Here is a 27080-nt window from a genome sequence, read left to right on the forward strand (position 1 = left end):
TTAATTGGGGAAAAGACAGTCTCTTTAACAAATGTTGCTGACATAACTGGATATCCATCTGCAAAAAACTGAAACAAGACCCACACCTCACGGATACACAAAAACTAACTCAAAATGGATCAAAGACTTAACTATAAAATCTAAAACAATAAAGATCATGGAAGACAAAATAGGGACAACGCTAGGAGCCCTAACACATGGCATAAACACAATACGAACCCTAAGTAACAGTGCAAAAGCACCAGAAGAGAGACTTGATAAATGGGAGCTCCTAAAAGTCACTTATGTTCATCAAAAGAATTCACCAAAAGAGTCAAAAGACAAATTTTGGCTACGACAAATCCGATCAGCATCTAATCTCTAAAATCTACAAGATACTGCAAAACCTCAACAACAAAAAGACAAATAACCCAATTAAATAATGGGCAAAAGATACGAACAGGCACTTCGCCAAAGAAGATATTCAGGCGGCTAACAGACACAGGAAGAAATGCTCATGATCATTAGCCATTAGACAAATGCACATCAAAACTACAACGAGATATCATCTCATCCCAACAAGGCCAGCACGAATCCAAAAAACACAAAATAATAAATGCTGGAGAGGTTGTGAAGAGACTGGAACACTTATACACTGTTGGTGGGAATGTAAAATGGTACAACCACTTTGGAAATAGATTTGGTGCTTCCTTAAAAATCTAGAAATAGAAGTACCATACAATCCAGCTATCCTGCTCCTTGGAATATATCCTAGAGAAATAAGAGCCGTCACATGAATAGATGTATGCACACCCATGTTCATTGCAGCACTGTTCACAATAGCAAAAAGATGGAAACGACCTAGGTGCCCATCAATCAATGAATGGATAAACCAATTATGGTACACCCACACAATGGAATACTATTCAACAATAAAGAACAACAATGAAGCTGTGAAACATAACATGGAGGAAGCTGGAGGTCATTATGCTCAATGAATTTAGTTAGTCACAAAGGACAAATATTGCATAAGACCACTATTATAAGAACTCAAGAAAAGGTTTAAACACAGAAGAAAACATTCTTTGATGGTTATGAGGGTGGGGAGGGAGGGTGAGGGTTATTTACTAACTAGATAGTAGATAAGAATTATCTCAGGTGAAGGGAAAGACAGCATACACTACAGGGGAAGCCAGCACAACTGGACTAAACCAAAGCTAAGAAGTTTCCTGAATACAATCAAACACTTTGAGGGACAGAGTAGCAGCGGTAGAAGTCTGGGGACCATGGTTTCAGGGGACATCTAGGTCAACTGGCATAACAAAGCTTATTAAGAAAATGTTCTGCATCCTGCTTTGGTAAGTGGTGTCTGGGGTCTTAAAAGCTTGCAAGCGGCCATCTAAGATGCATCAATTGGTCCCAACCACCTGCAGTAAAGGAGAATGAAGAACACCAAAGACACAAGGAAAGTATTAGCCCAAGAGACAGAAAGGGCCACATAAACCAGGGACTTCATCAGCCTGAGACCAGAAGAACTAGATGGTGCCCGGCTACCTCCAACAACCGCCCTGACAGGGAACACAACAGAGAGTCCCGGATGGAGCAGGAGAAAGGTGGGGTGCAGAACTCAAATTCTAGTAAGAAGACCAGACTTGATGGTCTGGCTAAGACTGGAGGAACCCTGGAAAGCACAGCCCCAGGATTCTCTATCAGCCCAGAAATAACACAATTTTCCGAGGCCAACTCTTCAGACATGGATTGGACTGGACTGTGGGACATAAAGTGATACTCGTGAGGATTGTGCCTCTTAGCTCAAGTAGATACAAGAGACTAAATGGGCAGCCTCTGTCCAGAGGTGAGATGGGAAGGCAGAGAGGGTTAGGAGCTGGTTGAATGGACATGAGGAATCAGGGTGGAAAGGAGTAGTGTGTGGTCACAGTATGGGGAGAGCAATTAGAGTCACATAACAATGTATGGATAAATTTTTGTATGGGAAAAAATAAAAAATAAATAAAACTTGAACCAAACCTATCCCCTGAAGCCACCTTTGAACCTAATAATACTTTTGCCTAAATAGAAAAGAATGCCTGCATTAAGCATTGTACTCTTTTAAAGAATTATCTATATGTGATCAAAGTGACAACAGCAACTCGAAAGGATAGATGTGAAGCTTAGGGGGGAAGTGAGTTTGTGTTAATGATGGTGAAACAGTTTGGAAAAGGTTGCTGAGAAAGGTGGTACAACTTGAAGAATGTAACCAATGTCACTGAACTGTACATGTAGAAATTGTTGAAGTGGTATATATTTTGTTGTATATATTTTCACCAAAAATTTTAATTAATTAATTCTGGGCCCTAGAACAAAATTTCCAAAGGGCTTTCCTTAGTTGCAAGACAACAGATGGATGTTTCTCCTTTCCTATTTACTCCTACGAAGCAGGGGGAGGGGAGTGTGAGAGCCACATCTCTGCCTACCTGTGAAGGGCTGGGAAGAGGTTCCTCTTCGTAGGGACTCTCTAGTACAGGTTTCTACAATGGAATATGCTTTCATGAGCATCTAGGGATTTCCTTAGGTCTTGAAACAGAACTCTCCAGAAAATGTTACTTTTTGGGGATGAGAATCCATTTTCAAAACATTGAGTCCCAGCAATGAGAAGTAGTATTTAACCTCAAAAGCAACTGCACATCAAATTCACAACAATAACTCAAAAGATTAGATAGGAAACTTAAGGGGCAATCAGTTTATGTCAATAGGGGAGGAACAACTCAGAAAAGGAGGGTGAGAATGGCTGTACAACTTTAAGAATGTAATCAATGTCACTAAATTGTACATGTAGAAACTTGAATTGGTATATGCTTTAGCTGTGTATATTCTCAACAACAATCAAAAAATAAAATAAATTATATTAAAAAATAATAAGTCACTTTTGTACTCATAAGAATGTAATTAATGTCACTAAAATGTACATGCAGAAATTGGTGTATGAATTGGTGTAGGTTTTTGCTGTGTATACTCTCAACAACAGCAACAAAATAAATCATTAAAAAAAAAAAAAAAAGCAACTGCATATTTCTCTTGTTCCTGACAATATCGGGCTAAAAAGAATAGTCTCTTATCTTTTGCGTGAAAGGATAAGAGACGTCAGAAAATGAAGTCTAAATCTGTTTTAGGAAGGAAATGAGAGAAGCTAGGAAAACAACATTTCCTCCCCTAGTTTGTCACTGGAGTTCATTCTGGACAGAAGGTCAGCTGTCACTCCCAGGTGATCATTCACAACTAACAACAGATGATCAGGAGAAGTAGACCCCATCTTGATCATGGTGTGTCCTATAAGGCTGAGCACCACAGCCTGGGCCAATCTGTCCATACTCCTGTAAAACTTATCCCTCTTCTTCAATAGTATCTCCTCCCCACCCACTGTGCTCTCCTGATTATGGAAGCAGTGGCTCATAACCGGTTAAGGTTATGGAATATTGGACCGTAAGAAGAAATGAAAACCCTGCTCTGGCTTACCTGGAATAATCAGAGAAACTAGGGTAGAAAAGTAAAGGAATCTGCTAACATAAACTGCCTTACAGTTTATATTACAACATTCTGCTTATTTCAAACTTGTCCCAACTTGGAAGGTAACAACCTCCATAGATGGAACAGGATACATATCAGAGTTCCCACTACTCATGGAAGTTCTCTGACCCTTTTCAGGAGTTAAGCTGAACAGCCCTCATTGAAAGCACCCGAATACTTCCGTAATTTTTTTTTTTAATGAAAGAATTTAAATGAAGAAAGTGTCAAGATTGAACCTAAGGGTACAGCAGTTTTAACTAACCTAAAGATTTTACATGCACATGCACACACACCTTAAACTGATATTTTTCTCCTTTCTTAGCCATTTCTTTAAAATGTATTTATCTCTCAATATCAATTTTGTCCTTTTGTCAAAAGTGTACTGGTAGAAGGCGGTCCCCTGACTGTGTAGTACCGATGATATCAAGCTTCACAGAACATCTGTTATATACCTCTTGTGATAAGCGGGATTTAGAGTTTGACCTGGTTTATCTCCTTCTAAGAATAATAAGTTGACTAAGAAATAAACCAAAGACTTCTCTATTCATTTCTGAATAGAAGTGCTAAGAAAAATCTGTGGAAAACTATCTGGTATTTTTTCAAAGATATGTGGTTAATATTTCAGGACCTACCAAGTTTGAGAATATTTACATTAAAGAAATATTTTCAAATGGGTTAATCTAAAAGCTCCTTAAGTATTCTCTCAGATCTACATTTCTTAAATCATACCTAAATCTTAATTACTGGTGGAAATTCAAGAATCACTGACTCATTACTAAATATACTGGACATGCCTGAGCCAAGCAGCTTAGCCACACATTAAAATGAACTGCTCTACTACATCATATATGTAATAGATGCTCAGATAATGCATATGATAGCATTTGCAGAAATGCAGATTAAGTGAAACTATAAAGTGGAACTTTAGGATATGGCTGCAGAAAACAAGGTGCACAATAAACATGTGAAAACAGAATGTTTTTATTATGGATTGAATTGTGTCTCCCAAAAATGTGTGTGAACTTAGCTAGGCCACAATTCCCAGTAGTGTTTGATTGTTCACCATTTTGTCATCTGATGTGAATTTCCTATGTGTTGTAAATCCTACCTCTACGACGTTAATGAGGTGGGATTAGTGGCAGTTATGTTAATGAAGCAGTTAAGTCAGTGTCTTTTGAGATATAAAAGAGGGAAGCCAGCAGAGAGACAGGGGGACCTCGTACCACCAAGAAAGCAGCCCTGGGAGTACAGTGTGTCTTTTAGATCTGGGGTTCCTGCGCAGAGAAGCTCCTAGACCAAGGGAAGATTGATGACAAGGACCTTCCTCCAGAGCCGACAGAGAGAGAAAGCCTTTCCCTGGAGCTGGCACCCTGAATTCAGACTTTTGGCTACTAGACTGTGACAGGATAAAATTCTCTTTCTTAAAGCCATCCACTTGTGGCATTTCTGTTATAGCAGCACGAGATAACTAAGACATCCAGTGTTCCAAGCTACCAGCATTATGGAGATCTACAAGGTAGGCAGTTTGTTTCTTTTCCTTATCTGTTTCAAGTACAAACTCATTTTTCTGCTAAAGAATTTTTTTCAAAAAAGCTGGAGGAATTTCTCTGCCCTTTGGCTTATTTAAAAGTGTAAAATATTCTTGTCATTTTGGAAGAAAGAATCAAGAAAGGAAGTTAGAAAAAGATTCTGAGGAACTTCTCTGAAGAAAAATAGGAAGGAAAGAAACTATCCCTTTGGAGTTAAAAATATCTGAGACCATTCTCAGTGTGGGTTGATTTTTAATCATTTTAAGAAGTACCAGCTTCCAAGCAGGGACTAGCAGCTTTGCAGGGGGCATTGGTTTCTCCTCCCATGCAGGAGACCCGGGTTTGATTCCTGGCCAATGCACCTCATGCACAGCCACCCCCATCTGTCAGTGGAGGCTTACGTGTTGCTATGATGCTGAACAGGTTTCAGCAGAGCTTCCAGACTAAGAGAGGCTAGGAAGAAAAGCCTGGCGATCGACTGCCAAAAGTCTATGGGTCACAACGGTCCTATCTGCAACTGATCACAGGGATGGTGCAGGACTGGACACTGTTTAGTTCTGTTGTTCATGAGGTTGCCATGAGTTGAGGCCAACTCCATGGCAGCTAACAACAACAACAAAAGCAGCTTTACACAAACAAAAAACAAAAACTATCACTTGCCTTTCTAGAAACTTGAAGGGAACGTGTATGTATGCAACCTGGCACTTGTTACTCAAGATGAACCAGAGAGAACGCCAAAAGCCAACAAGGAAAACAAATGGCTGATTCCTTAGATGATGTCAAAAAAAGCCAGACTTACTGGACCCACTAAGACAGGAGGAATCTCTGAGACTATTACCCTGAGATGTTCTTTAAGCCTTGAACTGAACTATCCCTTCAAGTCACCTTCTAGCTAAACAACAGGTTAGCCCATAGAGTAGTCAACCTTGAGCAATCACCCTTTTTACAAAACCATCTATAAGAGATCAAATGATCGACAAATTCTCTAAAGTATAGACGAGCATGTTGGGGAGCTGTGAAAGTAAGGCAATGGCAAAGGAACAATTAGAGCAGAAATAATGAGAGTGTTGATATAATGTGAAGAATGCACCAATATCACTGAACAATATGTGTAGAAATTGTTCAATGGGAACCTATTTTGCTGTGTACACTTCCACCAAAGATATGATAAAGTATTATTTAAAAAAAAAAGAAAGTAAGGAAAAATATCTGAGACCATTTCTCTACTGCTTGTCTGTTTTATATTTCACTGATTTCTTCTATTATCTTTGTGATCTCCTTCTTCTACTTTAGGTTTAATATGTTTTTTCCTAGCTCCTTAATATGGAAACTTATATAATAGATTTAAAACCCTTCTTTTTTCCTAATGTTAGCATTTAAAGCTATGAATTTCCTTCTAAACATAATGTTAGCTGTAACCCCTAGAGTCTGATACGGTGCTTTCCTTTTCATTCAGCTAGAAATATTTTCCAATTTCCCATGTGATTTCTTCTTTGAACTATGGGTATTCAGAAGTATGCTATTTAATTTCCAAATATTTGAAAAATTTCCAGAGATCTTTCTATTAGTGGTTTCCAATTTAATGCTGTTGTGGTCAGAAAATGTACCTTCTATTATTTTAATTATTTTAAATTTACTGAGATTCGTTTTACGGCCCAGAGAATGGTCCGTGTTAGTGAGTGCTCTCTGTGTACTTGAAAAGAATGTATATTCTGCTGCAGTTATTGAGAAGAGTGTTCTATGTCAATGAGGTTAAGGTGATTGATAGCATCATTCAGATCATATACATCCTTGCTGATTTTCTTATCTACTTGCTATATCAATACTGAGAAAGGACTGTTAAATCTCCAGCTTATTGTCAGTTTATTTCTCCCTTTAATTCTGTCAGTTTTTGCTTCATGTACTTTGAAGCTCTGCTATTAGACAAATATATATTAAGAATTTTTATTTCATCCTGATAAACTGATCCTTTTATCATTATAAAATGTCACCTCTGAGTGGACTGAAACCTGCCCTAGCTGGGAATGGAGGGTAGATAATAACAGCTTTCCATTAAGTTGACTTTCACTGGGTAGGGGTGGACGCTACATAAAAGAGCAAATAAAAAAACAAAAACAAATTCGCTACTGAATTATATTAAGTAATAAATATACACATAGTTAAGAGCTCAGACTCTCAAATCAGAGAGAATTAGGTTCAATTTCTGGCTCTGCCGCTTATCAAACTATGTGACCCTGGGCAAGTCTACTTAAACTGTGAGAGAATAAATATCCTGTTTGTCAAAGCCATCCACTTGTGGTATTTCTGTTACAGCAGCACTAGATGACTAAGACAGTGACCTTGGGCAAGTGTACTTAAACCCCTCTGAACCTTAGTTTTCTCATCTGTAAACAGAGGATAAGAATAATAATTTACTTCATAGGATGTTATGAAGACTGAATGTGATAGTGTCGGTAAACATTTAACACATTGCGTGGCAAATAGTAAATGTGAGCTATGAGGGCAGTGATCATGATACTGGAGGACAAGGAGGGCTGTCATCATCACCCCGACTGATTGGAATGTAAGCAATACAGATGAGGCAGCAAGTTCCGGGTGGGGCTAACTTCTCAAACTGCTACTGTCTTCTTGAGAGGAAGGGGGAGTACTGTGACTCTGTGGTTACTGGTCACAAGGACAAGGTAACTGACATCCCCCTCTAATCTCTAAATGAGCTATGTATTCACAATAGACCCACAAGGATTTGGCAGCAGTTTACAAATGAGGTCCCTGCATATGGGTCTAAGAAAACCCTTACCAAACGCCCTCCAGGGAAAGAAGAGGGATATGAAATTAATTGATTTACTCTTCTGAAAAAAAAAAAAAAAAAAAACACTGCACTTCTAGGAAAAACATTGGCACTACTGTCAAATCCTTTAAATGCATCAACCTTTTAAAAATTGTTCTTCGGGGCTTGAAACTCCCTAATGTGAGATTGCTGTTGCTCTAGTTTAGACTCTCACCATCTTTTCTTTGGGACCACTGCAATAGCTTCCTACACCAGTCTCATCCTCACCTGTTCTATTTTCCACACTGCAGGTAGGATTACCTTTTTAAAAACAAAATCTCATAATTCTCTACAGCTTGAAGTTCCTCGAGGGCTCCCCATCACTTGTAGGAAGTGTCTAAAACTCATCTGCAGATCATACAAAGCTGGTCATTAGCTGGTCTCTGAGCACGGATGCGACCTCATTTCCCGACACTCTCTACCCACCATATGCCCGACGCTCTAGTCTCACCAAACCACCAGAACTTCTCTGAAAAGTCACGTGTACCTTTGCACCTGCCAGTCCCTCTGCCCGGGGAAAAACACCACAATCAAATGCAGAATTGGAACATCCCAGAGTAAACTGTCCTCATTAAATATAAAGTATAACACAGCTTTACAATAGATATACAATTATATCTACCGACAGCTGTTCATATACATTATCTCATTTATGCACGTGGCTACCTGTTGCTACCTGCGATCAAGTATGACTATGAAGTACTTACTTTTATTGTTAACTGACCACTGCAAGGAGGAACAATCAGTGAGCTAGCAAATCACCTTCTGATGAACACTTGTACTGTAAATAGTAATTATATTTTAATTTTTAAGTATTTGGAATCACCACAAGAGAAGACTGCCCAAGCCTGAATCCCACCTATGAAATACAAGAATAAAGTTTGAGAATACTGATAAAATCCTATCTAAAGATTTTCATTAATTTACTGTTATCAAGGTCTTTAATCAAAACAAGGAGTCTCTGGGTGATGGAAACAGTTAACACACTTGGCTGCTTAGAAGGGTTGGTGATTCGAGTCTACTCAGAGGCACCTTGGAAGAAAGGCCTGGTGATCTACTTCTGAAAAATCAGCTATTGAAAGCCCTATGGAGCACAGTCCGACTCTGACACACATGGGGTTGTCATGAGTCGGAACTGACTCCGCAGCAACCAGTTTTAATCAAAGCAAACATCTTACTTAAAATAACCAATTAACCTTCATAATAAAATTATAAGTACGGTTGTAATAAATTTAATATAAATGTCTTTCTCTATGTTAAATTTTTAGCCTTGATTTATTAACCACTTGATTTTAAAACTACACGAGAAGACTGACATTGAAATACTTTATTCTTATAGCCTTTATATCACTAAATAAATAAATCTAAACACAGCTTCGCACTTCAACAATTACCATTCGTTTTACTTTAAAACTGACTCACTTTCCTATCATAGTTGACTAGCAGGTCAAGGCAGCAAGACTAAAAGAAAAATAAAACAAAACTGGATTTCTTTCACATCTAAAGTGATCCAGATATTGTAACTACTGAATAACATCTACATAGTGGCAGCAAAAAGACAGGTAATGAAAACTATGGATTTGTAAAACCATATGTATTATTCTCCACAGTTCAGCTAGCTGCTCAAGAATACAGAACTCCAACAGACACTAACAAATGTCTGGTTTTAATGTAAACTCATTCTCCTCTTACCTGACCCTTCAGGGATTCTGAGACGTTTCCTGATAAGCAGATCTAAGCTGTAAGACAATAATATCCCCAACGAGGTTCTAGCACTGAGCCCAGAAATCCTTAAAGCAACAAGCACTGTCTTAAAGAAGAAAACCAGAAAACTTATTCACCTCTCAATTCTCTCCTGTAACTCTAAGGATGATGAAAACGCCTGGCCAAATGTTGTTGCTGTTGTTAGGTGCTGTTGAGACGGTTCCAACTCATAGCGACCCTACGTACAACAGAACAAAACACCACCTAGTCCTGCATGATCCTCACAATCATTGCTATGTTTGAGCCCACTGTTGCAGTCACTCTGTGTCAATCCATCTTACTGAGGGTCTTCCTCTTTTTTGCTGACCCTCTACTTTACCAAGCATGATGTCCTTCTCCAGCGACTGGTTCCTCCTGATAACATGTCCAAACTAAGTGAGACAAAGTCTCAACATCCTTGCTTCTAAGGAGCACTCTGGCTATACATCTTCCAAGACAGATTGGTTCATTCTTCTGGCAGTCCATGGTATATTCAATATTCTTTGTCAACACCATAATTCAAAGGCATCAATTCTTCTTCGGTCTTCCTTATTCACATATGCTTTCACGTGCATATGAGACAACTGAAAATACCATGGCTTGGGTCAGGCGTACCTTAGTCCTCAAAGTGACATCTTTACTTCTTAACACTTTAAAAAGCTCTTTTGCAGCAGATTTGCCCAATGCAATACGTTGTTTGATTCCCTGACTGCTGCTTCCATGGGCGCTGTGAATCCAAGTAAAATGAAATCCTTGACAACTTCAATCTTTTCTCCATTTATCATGATGTTGCTTATCGGTCCAGTTGTGAGGATTTCTGTTTTCTTTATGCTGAGGTGTAATCCATACTGAAGGCTGTAGTCTTTGATCTTCATCAGTAAGTGCTTTAAGTCCTCTTCACTTTCAACAAGCAAGGTTATATCATCTGCATATCGCAGCCTGTTGATGAGTCTTCCTCCAATCCTGATGCCACTTTCTTCTTCATATAGTCCAGCTTCTTGGATTATTTGCTCAGCATACAGACTGAACAAGTATGGTGAAAGGATACAACCCTGATGCACACCTTTTCTGATTTTAAGCCACAAAGTATCCCCTTGTTCTATTCAAACAACTGCCTCTTTGGTCTTGCCTCTTGGTTCCTCATGAGCACAACTGAGTGTTCTGGAATTCCCATTCTTCACAATGTTATCCACAATCTGTTATGATCCACACAGTTGAATTCCTTTGCATAGTCAATAAACTACAGGTAAACATCTTTCTGGTATTCTCTGCTTTTAGTCAGGATCCATCTGGCCAAATGGAAGTTATCAAATTCTTTCTGAAGCAATATATTTTTAAATAGAGATGGTCTGCTATTCATAATGTCACTCTCTGCCATCTGGGACATTTTGGAAGATGACTGAGAAATGATCTCGGATCCAAACCAAGCTATGTGGGCCAGTGAATCTTTTCTATTTATGGTAGCCTGAAGGATTTTGTTATGGATTAAATTATGTACCCAAAAAATATGTTTTAAATCCTATCCTCTATGCTCTGTTTATAATCCCATTTGGGAATGGGTTGTCTTTGTTATGTTAACGAGGCAGGATTACTGTAGGAGGTATCTTGAGTCAATCTCTTCTGAGATACAAAAGAGATTAAACAAGCTGGCAGAGGCAGGGATGGGAGAAGAGAGATGCCAAGTCACATGAAGACTGCCCAGGAGCAGAAGCTCAGAAGAGACAAGGACCCTCCTCAAGAGCCGACAGAGAGAGAGAAAGCCTTCCCCTAGAACCAGCACACTGCATTCAGACTTCTGGCCTCCTAAACTGTGAGAAGATAAATTTCTGTTTGTTAAAACCACCCACTTGCAGTATTTCTGTTATTCAGCAGCATTAGGTAACTAAGACAGACTTGGAATTTGCTGTAGTGACCAACAGATTAAAGGGTAAGTTAACTCACCACAGAGAGACTAGGTCAGTGAAGTTACATAGTTATGTCAAGAGCCATTAAAAAATCCAGAATATGGGAAATTCTAAAGAACAAATGACCAGTTTCTTCAACAAACAAATTGTAAATAATTAAAAAAGAAAGAAGGGGAATTTATAAATTAAAAGTCACTTAAGAAACACGTTAACTGTGAGAATGGTTGCACAACTTGAAGAGTGTAATCAATGTCTCTGAATTGCACATGTAGAAACTGTTGCATCGGTCTATGTTTTGCTGTGTATATTCTCAACAACAAAAAATAAAATAAATTATAAAGAAAAGAAACACATGAACTAAATGCAACGTGCACTCCTTTCTTAGATCCTGATTCAAATAAATCAAGTATTTAAAAAAAAAATTAAGACAATTGGGAAAATTAGAACATTGACTAGATTCTTGATTGTATCAAGGAATTGCTGTTGTTATCAGTTGCTATTGAGTGATTCTGACTCACGGCAACCCCACGTGTGCAGAACAGAACTGCTCCATAGGGTGTTCAAGTCTGTGACCTTTCAGAAGCAGATTGCCAGGCCTGTCTTCCAAGGCACCTCTCAGCGGATTCAAACCACCAACCTTTCTGATACCAGTCGAGCACTTAACCATTTGCACCACCCAGGGGCTTTCATTAAGGAATTACTGCTGTATTTTTAGGTGACAATAATGGCATTGCCATCTTATATAAATAAAAGGCAATCCTATTAATAAAAAAAAAAATAGCCCAAGGGTCTAAAAAGAGGCCAAGAGTTGGAATATAGAAGCCAACTCAGTTTTACAGATCTTAAATTGGGTATTGGATACATGAATGTTTGTTGTATTGTTCTTCATTCACTTATATAAATTTTAAATACTTCACTATGACAAGGTTGAAAAGCCAAAGAATGCTGCCTGGGTGGACAGTTTCTGAGCATTTCCCTTTTGGGATTCCATGCCTGTTTCTGACCATCTAGGGCAGTCAGTGCAGGATCTCTGAGCAGTTCCAGCTCCAGCAAAATTCTCCAACCTCCTCCACAACAGAGTGCTGGTCAGTTAGTCTGGCATACATGAAAAGAGGATAAACTTCAATAGCTGACTTTATAAATCACTCCTTGTCTTCAGTCACTTGCTTGCCTGAAGCTTAAAATGGCACAGCAGTCATAAGCAGGCACAGGCTTTGGAGAAAATACACGAGTTTGAATTCCAATTCTGTATAACTTTACAGCAAGTTTCTCAACAAACCTGTACCTCAGTTTTTCCATATGTAAAATGCACCTTCCTCAGGATATCGTTTTGAAGATTAAATGAGACAATGCACTTAGTACAGTGACTGGCTAAAATATCAGCTGTCATTGTTATATTATTATTGTTGTTATTATATATTCTTTCTCTTTCACTTGAATTGAGACTGTTAGTGAAAGCCGGTAAAATGGAAAGAAGAAATATTTATAGTTAATAATTAATAATATGCTTATTGTTGTTGTTGTAGAAAAAGAGACCAATCTGATTAGAGCAGAAAGTGGAGATACAAATCAATACGTAATACGTAGAGCTGGACCAGACTTGAGGGCTTGGCCGCAGGGTTTAAGATCTATTATAGGAGGTGGTGGGGAACAACATAGGTTTGGAGCAGGAGAATAATAAACATAAACAGTGTTTTCAGAAGATGAGTCAAACAATGGTTTACCCAAGATAGACTAGGGTCTGTGGCATTGACCTCGAAGACAGCATTAGGGTATATTTATGGCAACTTTTTTTTTTTTTATCACCCTATATAGTGCTATTGGAGCCCTAGTGGCACAGTGGTTAAGAGCTTGGCAGCTAACCAAAAGATCAGCAGTTCAAATCCACCAGCTGCTCCTTGGAAGCCCTATGGGCCAGTTCTACCCTGTCCTATAGGGTCGCTATTAGTCAAAATTGACTCAACAGCAACAGGTTTGGTTTTTGTTTTTTTATATAGTGTTATTAATATGATTTGAGGCCTTGCTTTATAATAAAGTGACCAGGTATTATGAGGCATCCACCACCTGTCAGTTTGTCATACTGTGGTGGCTTGCATGTTGCTATGATGCTGGAAGTTATGCCACTGGTATTTCAAATACCAGCAGAGTCACCAATGGTGGACAGGTTTCAGCAGAGCTTCCAGACTAAGACAGACTAGGAAGAAAGGCCTGGTGATCTACTTCTGAAAATTAGCTAATGAAAACCCTATGGATCATAACAGAAGACTGTCCGATACAGTCCTGGAAGATGAATCCCTTATGTTGGAAGGCACTCAAAATACACAGTGGCTACCACAATGGACTCAGGCATACCAATGACCTTGAAGATGGTGCAGGACCTGGCAACGTTTCATTCTGTTGTACTTGGGGTCGTCATGAGTCAGAGGCAACTCAACCGCAAATGACAACAATAGTATGGGGCATGACTGTTCGTTACAACAATCCTAAACCAGATCCAAAATACTCATTGTTCAGAAATGACAAAAGAGCTAAAAGGTTTCTACACTGCTGGGAATGGGAGGAAAGAATAAACTAGAAAGTGGGAGGACAGGGGGTGTGAGTCTAGGGAGTTAAGCACAACTCGGCACATCCATTGCAACTTTTTCTGCTGATACTGCAGACTCATCTATCCTAAGATAATCACCTCATGAAAACAATGCAGTGTGTGCTGGGCCCAGAACCCACGGCTCCAATGTCAGCACTGATTATTTTCTGCCCCCCTACTCCCACCACGTGCTTGTCAGCAACACAGATGCTCACCTCTACTTTTGGGAAAACACAGATTCCATAGAAGGGGCTCAAACAGATGCAGAGAAATTAGCCTGTGGTTTGGATGATGGGTATGCTTACAATGTCAAGGAGGAAATGGGAATCCCACTAGCTTACTGAATCCATATATTTAAAGGATGCTGAAAGAACTTTGGAATTCCTGGGCGGTACAACGGTTAGCACACTCGACTGCTAACCAAAAGGCTGGCAGTTCGAGACGACCTAGAGGCACCTCATAGAAAGGCCTAGCAATGTATTTCTGAAAAATCAGCTATTGAAAACCCTATGGACGCAAGTCACCTTTCAGCCAAATAATACACTGGCTTATAAAATAAATAATATCACCTGTGAGTAATGATGTGCTCCCTTAAACAATTAACTATATGAGACCAAATGCCAACATTTACCCAAGAGCCAAGATGAGATGGCAAGGAGGTGAATGAAAGCTAGATCAATGGACACTGAACAAACAGAATGGAAATAATGAGAATGTTGACACATTGTAAAAAGCATAACAAATGGCATGGAACAATTTGTATAAAAATTGTTAAAGGGGAACTTAATTTGCTGTGTGAACTTTCACCTAAAACACAGTAAATTATTATTAAAAAAAGAAAACCCTATGGAGTACAGTTCTACTCTGACACACACGGGGTCACCATGAGTCAGAGTCAACTTATCGGCAACTGGTTTAAGAGAATGTTGTCTCCTCACCCCTCCCTTAGATTTCCTTTCTCTGTATCACCGTGCTGACTCTTTACAGATTTATTCATTTTATGGATTCATTTATTCAGGGTACACTATATGCCAGGCACTGTTAGAGGTGCTTGGGACGTATCAGTGAACAATACAAAGGTTCTTGCCCTTGAAGAGCTTCCACCCTGAGAGATGGGGAAGGCAGACAAAGCATGTTAGAAAGTGACAAGTGCTACAGCAAAATGGAAAAAATACAGCAAAGGGGTTTGGGAGTGGAGGGCAGTTGGAAAATGAATCTACCATCTGACATCACTCCCGCACCACACACACATACTAGCAAGAGGTGTTTAGGGAAGCAAAACAATTGTGTTGGGTTTATTTCAGAATCAAAAGAAAATAAATTACTCCTAATTTCTCCATTCTTTTTATTTTCGGAAAGATGCAAGCAAGCGTAGCCTAAAGAAGGAAGATGAAACTGAGGGACCAAACTGAAGCTAAGCGGCAGCAGATGTACTGATCCTCCCCTTCCTCCCTGAGCTAGTCTTTGGTCTGGTGGTATTTGGGTGACGACTGCTCCAGACTCTGATAATGAGGCTGGGCTGGTTTGTGCGCAGTGGCTCCCTCAGGAATGGCCTATATGGGATTTCCAAGTCATCAGCCAGCCATCACCCCACCCATATAAGGTAATCAGAAGGAGCCCTGGTGGCACAATGGTTAAGCACTGGGCTAATGGAAAGGTCGGAGGTTTGAACCTACCAGAAGCTCCACAGGAGAAAACACCCGGTGATCTGCTTTTGTAAAGATTTCAGCCTAGGAAACCCTAAAGGCAGTTCTACTCCTTCTTACAGGGCTGCTATGAGTTGGAACAATAACATAAGGTAATCATATCTTTCTTATTGTTTTTTCAGAGGACCAATCAAGCAAGATGAATAAGAGTTGATGGCTTAACACTGAAAAAAGGTGATACAAAATTATATAGCTCACACACACACACACACACACATACACACACACACACACACACAAATATGCCCCTCCCCCCAAAAAAAAGACCAGAGAAAGAAAAATAGCCAATATTTTAACAGAGGTTGTTGCTAGAAGGCAGGATTATGGATTTGTTTTTCTAGATTTTGCAAATGTTCCACAATATAGAGGTATGATTTTTATAATCAGAAAAAATTAGCTTTTAAAAAACCAACATATACAGAAAGGAAGAGATAGCTATGAGAATCAACTGCCCAACAATAGTTACTACTGCTGAAGAGCTCCCTATGGCTCCATTCCCTGCTCAACTACCCCAATATTACATGAGATGTATTCAGGTAAGATTTGTACCTGGAGTACAGACTGATCCAAGAGTAAGGAAACTGTAATTGTACATATATTATGTTCACAATTATGCTGACAACTGCAGTTATGATACTGAGTACAGCTCTTTCTCTCATTCTCCACACTAGTTATTTAAATCCTGACGCTTAAAAGTAGGAGAAAAAAGCTGACCTCATCGTGAAACAAGCTTATGTTGGAATCTTGGGATGGTTACCATAAATTAATACGTGTAGGGTTCAGAAGTGTTGAGGACTCTTATTATTAATCGTCTTTTGCTCAAAATTTAACCTTAGCATATGGTTAGGATTCTGGCATGCAGCCTGTAAGACGCCAACTTATTTCTTTGGGTGCAAATCCTCAAAAAATATTTGATAAGGTTTAACACCTATTTACAATGAAAGCTCTCAGTAAACTAGGAACAGAGAAGAATGAACACCTTAACTTGACAATCGCTGCATACCCAAAACCCACAACAAAATAGATTCATTTTCCTTAAGGTTGAGAACAACAAGACAAAGACGCCCACTAGCATAGCAACTGTTCTGACATAGTCCTGGAAGTCCTGGCCAATGCTAGAAGGAAAGAAAAAGAAATAAGAGGTATCAGGATGGGAAGGAAGCAACATAACTATCACTATTTTCAAAGGATATGATTAACTCCCTGGAAAATGAAAAAATAAAACCGTAGAAATCAATAGACTACTTGAATAATAAGACAGTGAAGTAAGACTGATGGATACAAGATCAGCTTGCAATAATCAATGTTAATTCTCTTAAACTAGCAATGACCAACTAGAGAATAATAATCATGGAAAGAAACATGATTCACAACAGCACCAAAATTACAAAGTATTTAGAAATTAGTCTAACCAAGAATACCTGCTTAGATCTCTATAAAGAAAACTTTAGAATTCTAATAAAGAAACTTAAAAAATGATCTGAGTAAAAGGGCATGATGTTGGTAACTAACTCAAATGGGTCAGGCAAAAAACATGTGTAAGAATGTAGCCAGGAAGTAATAAAGCAAATATGGCAAAATGCTAACATTTGCTGAATCTGAGTGAGGGGTATACAGGAGTTATTTGTACTATTCTTAGAACTCTTCCATTAGTTTAAAATTATTTCCAAATAAAACCAGCTCTAAAAAAGAATGAGCTGAATAAATTGAGAGACACATTACATGCTCTTGGATGGAATGAGTTAATACTAAAAAGACGTCAAGTCTCCCCCAAAGAATCTACAAATTCAAGGTAATTCCAATCAAAATTCCAAAAATACATAATTTTTGAGGAAATTGATAAACTTACTCCACAATTCAAAATTTATATGAAAGAATAATGGTTCAGGATTAGCTAAGTAAACGTGAAAAATGAAGAACAGCGATCGGGGACTTGCTGTGCCATCATTACAACATAGTACAAAGCCACCATAACAAAAACAGAGCAATAAAAAATGAAGCAAGACCTGAGAGATAGTTTCATGGAAAAGAATAGAGGCTTAGAGACAGACCAGTTTATCCATGGAAACAATATATGAGAAAGTAGGGTACCACAATTCAACAGAGGAAAACATGGATTTTTTTTTTTTTTTTGGAGATGTTACTGGAAAAACTAGCTCATTCGATAGAGACTAACAGGACTGGAACTCTAAAACCACATGCAAATGTGGGCTCTAGATAGATTAAAAATATAGATATGAACCAGGGATTGGGAAGAACTTCTTAAACCAAACTCCAAAAGCACAAATCATAAATCAAAGAATTTATTTATTTATTTGATTGCACTGAAATTAATAATTTTTCTTGATCAAAGGGCGGCAAGGGCAAAATTAATAGATGACCAAATGAGAAGGTATGTACAAAGTCTAAACATGACAATGAGTTAGTATCTTTATTACAAAATAACTTCTGCAAGTCAACAGCAACAACAAAACAGATAGTGACTCCAACTGAAAATGGGCAAAGATCCCGTCTGGAGCAAGGGAGAATGAAGAAAACCAAAGACAGAAGGGAAAGATCAGTTCAAACTACTAATGGACCACAATTACCACAGCCTCCACCAAACTGAGTCCAGCACAACTAGATGGTGCCTGGCTACCACCACCCACTGCTCTGACAGGATCACAATAGAGGGTCCTGGACTGAGCTGGAGAAAAATGTAGAACAAAATTCTAACTCACAAAAAAAGACTAGACTTACTGGCTTGACAGAGACTGGAGAAACCCCGAGAGTATGGCCCACAGAGGCTCTGTTAACTCGGTACTGAAGTCACTCCTGAGGTTCACCCTTCAGCCAAAGATTAGACAGGCCTGTAAAACAAAATGGGATTAAATGGGCACACGACCCCAGGGGCAAGGACGAGAAGGCAGGAGGGGACACGAAAGCAGGTAATGGGGAACCCAAGGTCAAGAAAAGGAGAGTGTTGATACGTCGCGGGGTTGGCAACCAATGTCACAAAACAATATGTGTATTAATTGTTCAATGAGAAACTAATTTGCTCTCTAAACCTTCATCTAAAGTACAATTTAAAAAAAAAGAAAAAAAAATGGGTAAAGATATGAACAAGCAATTTATAGAAGAACTTAAGAAGACCAAACCAAACCCATTGCCATACAGTTGATTCCGACTCATAGCGACCCTACAGGACAGAGTAGAACTTGCCCCACAGGGTTTCCAAGGCTGCAAATCTTTATGGAAGCTTGACTGACACATCTTTCTTCCGTGGAGCAGCTGCTGGGTTTGAACCACTGACCTTACAATTAGCAGTCAAGCGCTTTAACTACTGTGCCACCAGGGTTCCTTTGTATAAGAAGAGATGCTCAAAATCATAAGTAATCAGAGAAATACAAATTAAAATGACAAGATGTCACTTTGTACCTATGAGAGCTGGATAAAGTTCAGTGTTGGTGGGAACATGAAGATACGAGAACCCTTGTGTACTTCTAGTGGGAGAGTCTGGGAGAGCCACTGCAGAGAGGAATCTGGAACTACTGAATCCACTTCGGTATATGCAAACCTATAATCCAGCAATTCCCTCAAGGTATATATCCCATAGAATCTTATACCGCTCTATAAGTGGACATGTCCGAAGATGTTCACTGAAGCAATATTTGTGGTGTTAGAGAGTGGGAAGGAACACTGGTAGCACAACAGTTAAGCACTCAGTTGCTAACAGAAAGGCTGGTGGTTTGAACCCATTCAGGGTCTCCACGGAAGAAAGACCTGGCAATCTGTTCCAGTAGAGATTACAGTCTAAAAATCCTATGGGGCAGTTCTACTCTGTCACGTGCAACCTCTGAGTCAAAATCGACTGGACGGCACACAACAACAGTAGAGAGTAGGGACAACCTGAGTATCCATCAGAGAGAGAGCGGTTAAGTGAAATTGCGGTGGATACACCCAGCACGGAATACAAGTAGTCCCCAACTTATGACGGGATTCCGTTCCAACGACTCCATCATAAATCAGTTCTGATATAAGTTGAATACCTCTTTTTTTTTTTTAGTTTTCAAAGCCTGCTATACTGCAGTGTTTTGAATAGTAAATCATAACATTGAACATCTGCGAGTGAACATCTGAGAATGATAACTTCAGCAAATTACACACTACAACACTGTACATAGTACATATTACTAACGATAAGATGTACAAAAAAAACCCAGATGGTCCTAAGTGCAGTTTGTTGTAAATCAAATATGTGGTAAGTCGGGGACTACCTATACAGGACAATACTCAGAAGCAAAGAATCAGATGTACACATAGCAACACGGATGGATCTTAAAAACAGTACTTCCAGAAAAGGGAAGCATAATGAAATAGAGCATTATAAATTAGAGTATATGCATATAAATCAAACATTGCCACTTTGCAAGATACTATACAGACAAAAAGAAACACACAAATGCATTAGAATAAGCACCTATGAGGCACGAAAGGAGCTGGGGTGGGGTAAGGGGATTAAAACGTAAGAAATCTTTTAGACTCCTTGCGTGTAATAAAAGAATTCAAATGCCCTGTGATAAAATAAAAAAAATTAGAATTGTTTCCTACCCAAAAGTTTCCAATTTTCCTAACAACAAAAGCTATTCTGGTTGCCAGCTCTGTTGATGAGTAACAGCTTTTCACCGTTTTTCAAGCAGGAAGGGAAAGTTTAGGGATCAGCAAAGTACTAAAGGGATCAGCAGAGAATATTCACGAAAGACTCTTTGTTCTCATGACCTGACTATCAGACTGAAAAGACCTGATTACCTCTTGATTTTGGGTGACTCAGCTAAAGGTGGGTTGGTGTTAAGTTTTCAGGTCAGTTGAACCCATTTCCTTTTAAAACCTCTCCATATGCAATCCTCTTGCCCTGCCGCCCCCCACCCCCTGAAATAGTCCATGCTACTTAGAATCTTAAAATCCTAGAGCTAGAAGAAAAAAACAAAACAAAACCTGTTGCTGTTGAGTCGATTCTGAGTAGAACTGCTCCACAGGGTCCTCTTGGCTATCATCTTTACAGAAACAAGTCATCAGGTCTTTCTTCCGTAGCCCCACTAGGGGGGTTCAAACTACCAATCTTTAGATTAGTATTTGATCACAAACCATTTGCATCACCCAGGGACCCTAGAGCTAGGGGAAATGAAGGCCCAGAGAAGAATTAAGGTTTAGGGTTACACAGCTAGTGAAAAAAAGAACGTCTCCCTGATTCTGCCCTGTCCCCTTGCATCTTTTCTCAACCCAGCAGTCAGAGCAATCTTTTTAAAACAAGTTATCATAAACTTCTCTGTTCAAAACCCTCTGATGGCTTCCCCCTCACTCAGAGCAAAGGCCAAAATCTTTACAATGGCCTGCACTGATCTGCCCCTTCCCACTCCCACCCCCTCAACTGCCGCTGTCTTCCCCTCACCCACAGCCACACTGCCCCCACACCACGACCGTGTGGCTCCTCACACACGCCAAGCATGCTTCTGCATCACGGCTTGCCGCCTGCTCATCCCTCAGCCTCTTGCTCACTCTCAGTGACCACTCCATAAAAAGTAAATCCCCTTACACACACACTCTCCTTTCCCTCTTACACTGCTTATAAAGTTCTCCACAGTACTTAATGATCATCTGACCTTCTATCAGTTCACATATTTATTTATTGTCTGCCTGCACCCCACCAACTGTCTACTCCCTTAGGACAGGGCTTTGTCTGTTTTGGAGTCCCTGGGTGGTGCAAATGGTTAAGCGCTTGGCTGCGAACCGAAAGGCTGGCAGTTCAAGCCTACCCAGAGGTGCTGAGGAAGAAAGGCCTGGCAATCTACATCTGAAAAACCAGTCATTGAAAACCCTATGGGACTCAGTTCTACTCTGACCCATGTGGGGTTGCCATGAGAGCCAGGACTGACTCCATGGCAACTGGTTTGGTGTTGTTTCTTTGGTCTGTTTTATTCATGCCAGAGGCACCTGGGAAGAAAGCCCTAGCAATCTGCTTCCAAAAGATCACAGCCTTGAAAACCCTATGGAAAAGACTACACTTAACTGGTCTAATAGAGACTGGAGGAACCCCCGAGACTACGGCCCTTCTAGCATGGAACTGAAGCCATTCCCAGAGACCACCTGTCTTAGTCATCTAGTGCTGCTGTAAGAGAAATACCACAAGTGGATGGCTTTAACAAACAGAAGTTTATTCTGTCACAGTCTAGTAGGCTAGAAGTCCAAATTCAGGGTGTCAGGTCCAGGGGAAGGCTTCTTCTGGAGGAAGGTCCTTGTCATCAATCTTCCCCTGGACTAGGAGATTTTCTGTGCAGGAACCCCAGGTCCAAAGGACACACTCTGCTCCCAGCACTGCTTTCTTGGTGGTAGGAGGTCCCCCACTCTCTTCTGGCTTCCCTTTCCTTTTATCTCTTGTGGGTAAAAGGTGGTACAGGCCACACCCCATGGAAACTCCCTTTACATTGAATCAGGGATGTGATCTGATAAAGGGTGTTACATCCCACCCTAATCCTCTTCAACACAACCCAGTGCTGCCTCATTAACCACAAGCAGAGATTAGGATTTACAACACGAAGGAAAATTACATCAATCACAAACTGGAGGACAGCCACACAATACTGGGAATCATGGCCTAGCCAAACTGGCACATATTTTTGGCGGACACAATTCAATCCATGATACCACTCTCAGCCAAAAAGCAGACAGGCCTACAAAATAAACAATTAACACTCAAGAAGAACAAGCTCCTCAGAAGAGTTAATTACATGAGACCAAAAGGGCAAAAGCTGGCCAAAAGCAAAGATGAGAAGGCAGGAAGGGGTAGGAAAACCGAACCAAAGGTAACAGGGAATCCAGGGTGAAAATGGGGAGAGTGCCGACACACGGAGGGGACTGCAACCAATGTCTTGGGACATTCTGTGTACAAATTGTTGAAGGGGAAACTATTTTGCTCTGTAAACCTTCCCAGACAGCACAATAAAATATTAAAAAAAAAAACAAAACAAACAAACAAACCTATGGAGCAGTTCTACTCTGCACACATAGCACCATGAGTCGGAATCGACACGACGTCAACTATCAACAACATACACCTACAGCATCTATTTGTTGATTGAATGAGTGAGTCAGCACTAAAACCTGGGCCTTCAAACTCCTAGCACACAGCCCTGTTTGCTCTTCTGTGCTGCCTCAGTTCTTGGGGGCCCTGTGCTTCAAGTTAGAAGACCTTAAATATCTAAAATGAAGTAATGCACTTTAGCTACTCTATGTCTATTTTACCTCCTATGGCTGCCTTTTATGGCACTGAGGATAAAGTACCCAACCAAAAGTTAACACCTTGGTTTGTTTAACGGCTCTTTCATGATGAAGCTGCCCTGTGATCTGATTTTACAGCTACTACTTTAGACCTTTCGGCCTTTCCAGGCAAGAGACTTACACCTCATAATTAACTCCCGACCAACGCGACTAAGTTATCCAGTCTTGAGAATTAGTTTATTCAGATGTTTTCCTGAGCTGGGTATAAGAAACTATTTAATACTAAACTGAACTGGTGCTGTGAAACTTTTTAGAAGTATGCTGAAGGAATGTTTAGGATGTTTTAGCAGAAGACCATCCATACTTGAGAATTTCACAACAGATAATTCTGTCATGATACCATGCAGTGAGGTAATACATTAACTGACCTCAGAATCAACAGAATAACGAACTTTGAAAATTTCAAGCTTTATCCCTGGCAATAAGTCTTGCAAGCCTCCACCTGTGTTCTATTTTAAGTGTTTTTATCATAAAAAAAAAAAATTCCCCAAAGCAAATTTCACACTGAAGTATCTGTAATTTGAAAAATCAATTTTTGCTTATTTTAGCCAAATGCTGAAAAATGACTGGGAGGGTTGAGAATTAAAATGAATTTGAAGATTCGCTATGCATCATGCTGAAAGGGTTTCCATCTGAAGTAGACGTAAATGAGTTTACTGGCTCTGGAAGCTTCCTATGTTACAGTCTCTAAGCAGTCAGAAGATAAAAATCTAAGCCTGGCCCACTTAACCCTTTTCCAGAACCAGAGCCACTCAGAGTTTTACACTGTGTCCTAAAAATGAATACCCACCCTAAGTTCTTAAGAGATCTTAAATGGTGATTCACGAATCATAACTGATCAAGTTCAAACATGATTTGAGAGAAGAAAAAAGTAGTGTAAGTTCAATCAGTGCTTGAAGGAATTTATGATGTCAATGAGAAGAGGAATGTGATGAGGGTCTCTGTAGATAAGCAAGACATTCAGAGGAGAAAGAAACCAGAAAAGACAGGAGATTGACGGAAACAAGAAGCGGGACAGGCTCTGCTTTGGGGCTGCACGACAAAATAAATAACTTGTACTTATTTGGCCAGAGCATCTATAAAGGTTACTATTATATCTCAGCCAAAAATACACACACTGTGAGCACTGCATAATAGACATCTTATCACATTTTCTGAGTCGGAATGTTCTCGGCTTATTGCAAAAGTTGTCTGTGGCTTTGCACGGACCCCATGCCCAGGTCAGACTTTGGCTATTCCCACTGTGCACAAAGCATGCATTCCAGTCTCGCATACATGAACACTTTTTTTTTTTCTTAACTTTTTGTTGTTGTTGTCACAATTAATGACATATGTTTGAAGTTAACATGTAAAATCAGGGAACTTTAGAGATGGAAGGGGGCCCTAGAGATCTTTTCATTCAGTATTTTAGGAAAAAACAAGTCCTACGGGACAAACTAACCTGCTCCCCACCTTGAATCTATTCATGCTGGGAGAGTAATAAATGCAGCACTGACTCTGAGAAATCACTGACTGATGGTGCAATGGTTAAGCACTTGGTTGCTAACCAAAAGGTTGGCAGTTGGAACCCACCCAGCTGCTCTGTGGGAGAAAAGATTTGGCAATCTACTGCCGTAAAGATTATAGCCTAGAAAACCCTATGGAGCGGTTCTACTCTGTCACAAGGGGTCGTTATGAGTCCAAATCGATTCGATGGCACCTAATAACAACATGCTGTTGGGTACTTCAATCTTACAAAATACTGCTATGGATTAAATAATCCTCCTTTCTCCCTGTAACTCAGCTATGTAAATGACAGGAGCTAAACTATGCTTAAACTCTAAACATTAGTGTTACCAGCAATCTGGTAGCTTGCCAGATACCAGAGCATCACTAATTACAAAAAGAAAGTGTTTCAACAAAAGATGCCTGCAGGAGAAAGATGTGGCAATCTGCTTCTGTAAAGATTACAACCTCGGAAACCCTATGGGGCTATTCTACTCTTTTCTATAGGGTAGCTGTGAGTCAGAATTGACTCGAGGGCAGACAACCACAACGAAGACAAGTCAAGACCCCTGGGTGTGCAAACGGTTAAGAGCTTGACTACTAACCTAAAGGTCGGCAGTTCAAACCCTCCCTGTGGTACAGCACAAGAAAGGCCTGGTGATCTGCTTCAGTAAAAGAGGAGTCACCTCAACAGCAACTGGTTAGTGGTTAAAGGCAAGTTACCAGTATGACAGAATATGAGTGCCTTCATTATTGTATAAATGAGACAGGCAACAAGGGATAATGAAATTGCATTTAAAGTTGAGCTTTATACACCAAACATTCTCCATAGTTCCCAATTTGCAGCAGATCCTGGCCAGCTGGTAACCCCAATATCCCTTTATCCAAATCATCCTTTATCCGTCATCAGTGAGGATGACAGCATCAACAGCCCTTTCAAGAGATCACCCTTTTCGAGAGAAGTGCTTTGAGAAATTGATGCCTGGTGGACATCAGTATCTGCTACTGGAATAAGGGAGTTTGTGAGTAACTGTAAAACTCCACCATAACCAAACTTGCATCTCCAGCCAAACAGGTCTCCCTCTTGCTTCGGAAACCATCCATCCCTGTCTCCCTGACACAGACTCACAGACTCCTATACCGACTGGATGTGTGACTTTGAGCAAGCAAAAAAGAATTTCTTCATCTGTAACGTAAGAGGGTTGGGGTAACACTAACTTCCAGCTCTCAAATTCCGCCTCGTTGCCTGAGTGGCAGGGTGGTGCAGTGAAAAGAGCCCTGGGCTTGACACTAAAAAACCCCACGTTCGCATCCCTCTGACTGGGGCCACCTAGCCTCTCCAACTAGGGGACCTCACAGGGGCTCGACCTCACCTCGGACGAGACGAGCCCGAGGAGGTGCTCCCGGACACTCCCAACCAAGTGCAGCGGCTGTCGCGGGGAAGGGGCCAGTGCAGGCCTGTTCGCGCGGCGCGTCCCCCGGGGCGCGGGTGCTCTCCGCCCGCGGCCCCCGCACAGCGGCCCCGCGCTCCCCGCCCAGCCCTGGCCCTGGCCCTGACCTGCTCTCTGCAGCTCAGCGGTCCCTCGGCGCAGTTCGCAGCTACAGCCGCCAGTCCCGGGCCCGCTGTCACTGCGGCCCCTAGAAGCCGCGGGCGGGTCAATCCGGTCTGACTCAGCGCAGCCGCCCCGCCTCCAGCCTCCTGCCCAGGCTTCCGCCTCGGCCGGCACGGCCCGTTCAGTCCCGGGAGCGCCACCCTCGGCTCCTTGCTCACGGTCCTCCCCCGCGCCCGCCCGGAGCTTGCGCCCCCTGGCGGCCGATCCCTGGCCCCGCCCGCCTCGCGACGTCAGAGGGGCGGTGCTCCGAGGACGTCCACCGGGGGAAACTGAGGCACTGGGGGCGGAGCCGCCGCAGAGGACCCCGCCTGGGACCCGCCCCTGCTGCATCTCGGCGGCTCCCAGCGGCACCGCGCGGGCAAGGCTAGTGCGGCCTTGCCGGCCGCTCCTGCAAGGCGTTTTCTACTTACGTGCAGCTGTGGTTAATAGCAAGTTCCTTTACTGTTCTCTCGTCCCCCATACTGCCCTCCAACACAGAAAAAAGTCAGAATTTCATGTAGAGAAGTTCAGTTCTATTTATGTCTATTTGTAGTGGTGTCCTCTTTGCTACCCCAAGGCAATTTTCTGTATCATGACATGCAGTAACTCGTTCGCTTCTGTCCCGTTTCTTCTGAGCGAAGTCTCTCAGAACATCTTTGAGAATTTAAAAGCAAAAAATGACAGAAGGCAAGAACTTGGGCGGGGCTTAGAGGACACTTCTAAGTCATTCCTGAATCGCCGCAGTATTCCCTTTGTGTATTAAAGGTCACACATTCACACTCCTTGGCTATGTTATTTGAATTTCTGAACTTTACCTCAGAGATTATGAAGAATGAAGTAAATCTATCGCTAT

The 27080-nt window shown here is 40.8% G+C and overlaps 1 protein-coding gene across 1 annotated transcript in view; it reads right to left on the minus strand.

Annotated features, from left to right (window-relative positions):
- DNMBP (dynamin binding protein) overlaps window positions 1-26243 on the minus strand; it is a 120068-nt gene extending 93825 nt beyond the window's left edge. Inside the window, exon 1 of the mRNA XM_004370025.2 lies at window positions 26194-26243. The gene's annotated coding sequence lies outside the window, so the exon portion shown is untranslated. The remainder of the gene's footprint in view (window positions 1-26193) is intronic.
- Between the last annotated feature and the right edge of the window lie 837 nt (window positions 26244-27080).

Source organism: Trichechus manatus, unplaced genomic scaffold (assembly GCF_000243295.1).
Source record: "Trichechus manatus latirostris isolate Lorelei unplaced genomic scaffold, TriManLat1.0 scaffold00007, whole genome shotgun sequence".
NCBI lineage: Eukaryota > Metazoa > Chordata > Mammalia > Sirenia > Trichechidae > Trichechus > Trichechus manatus.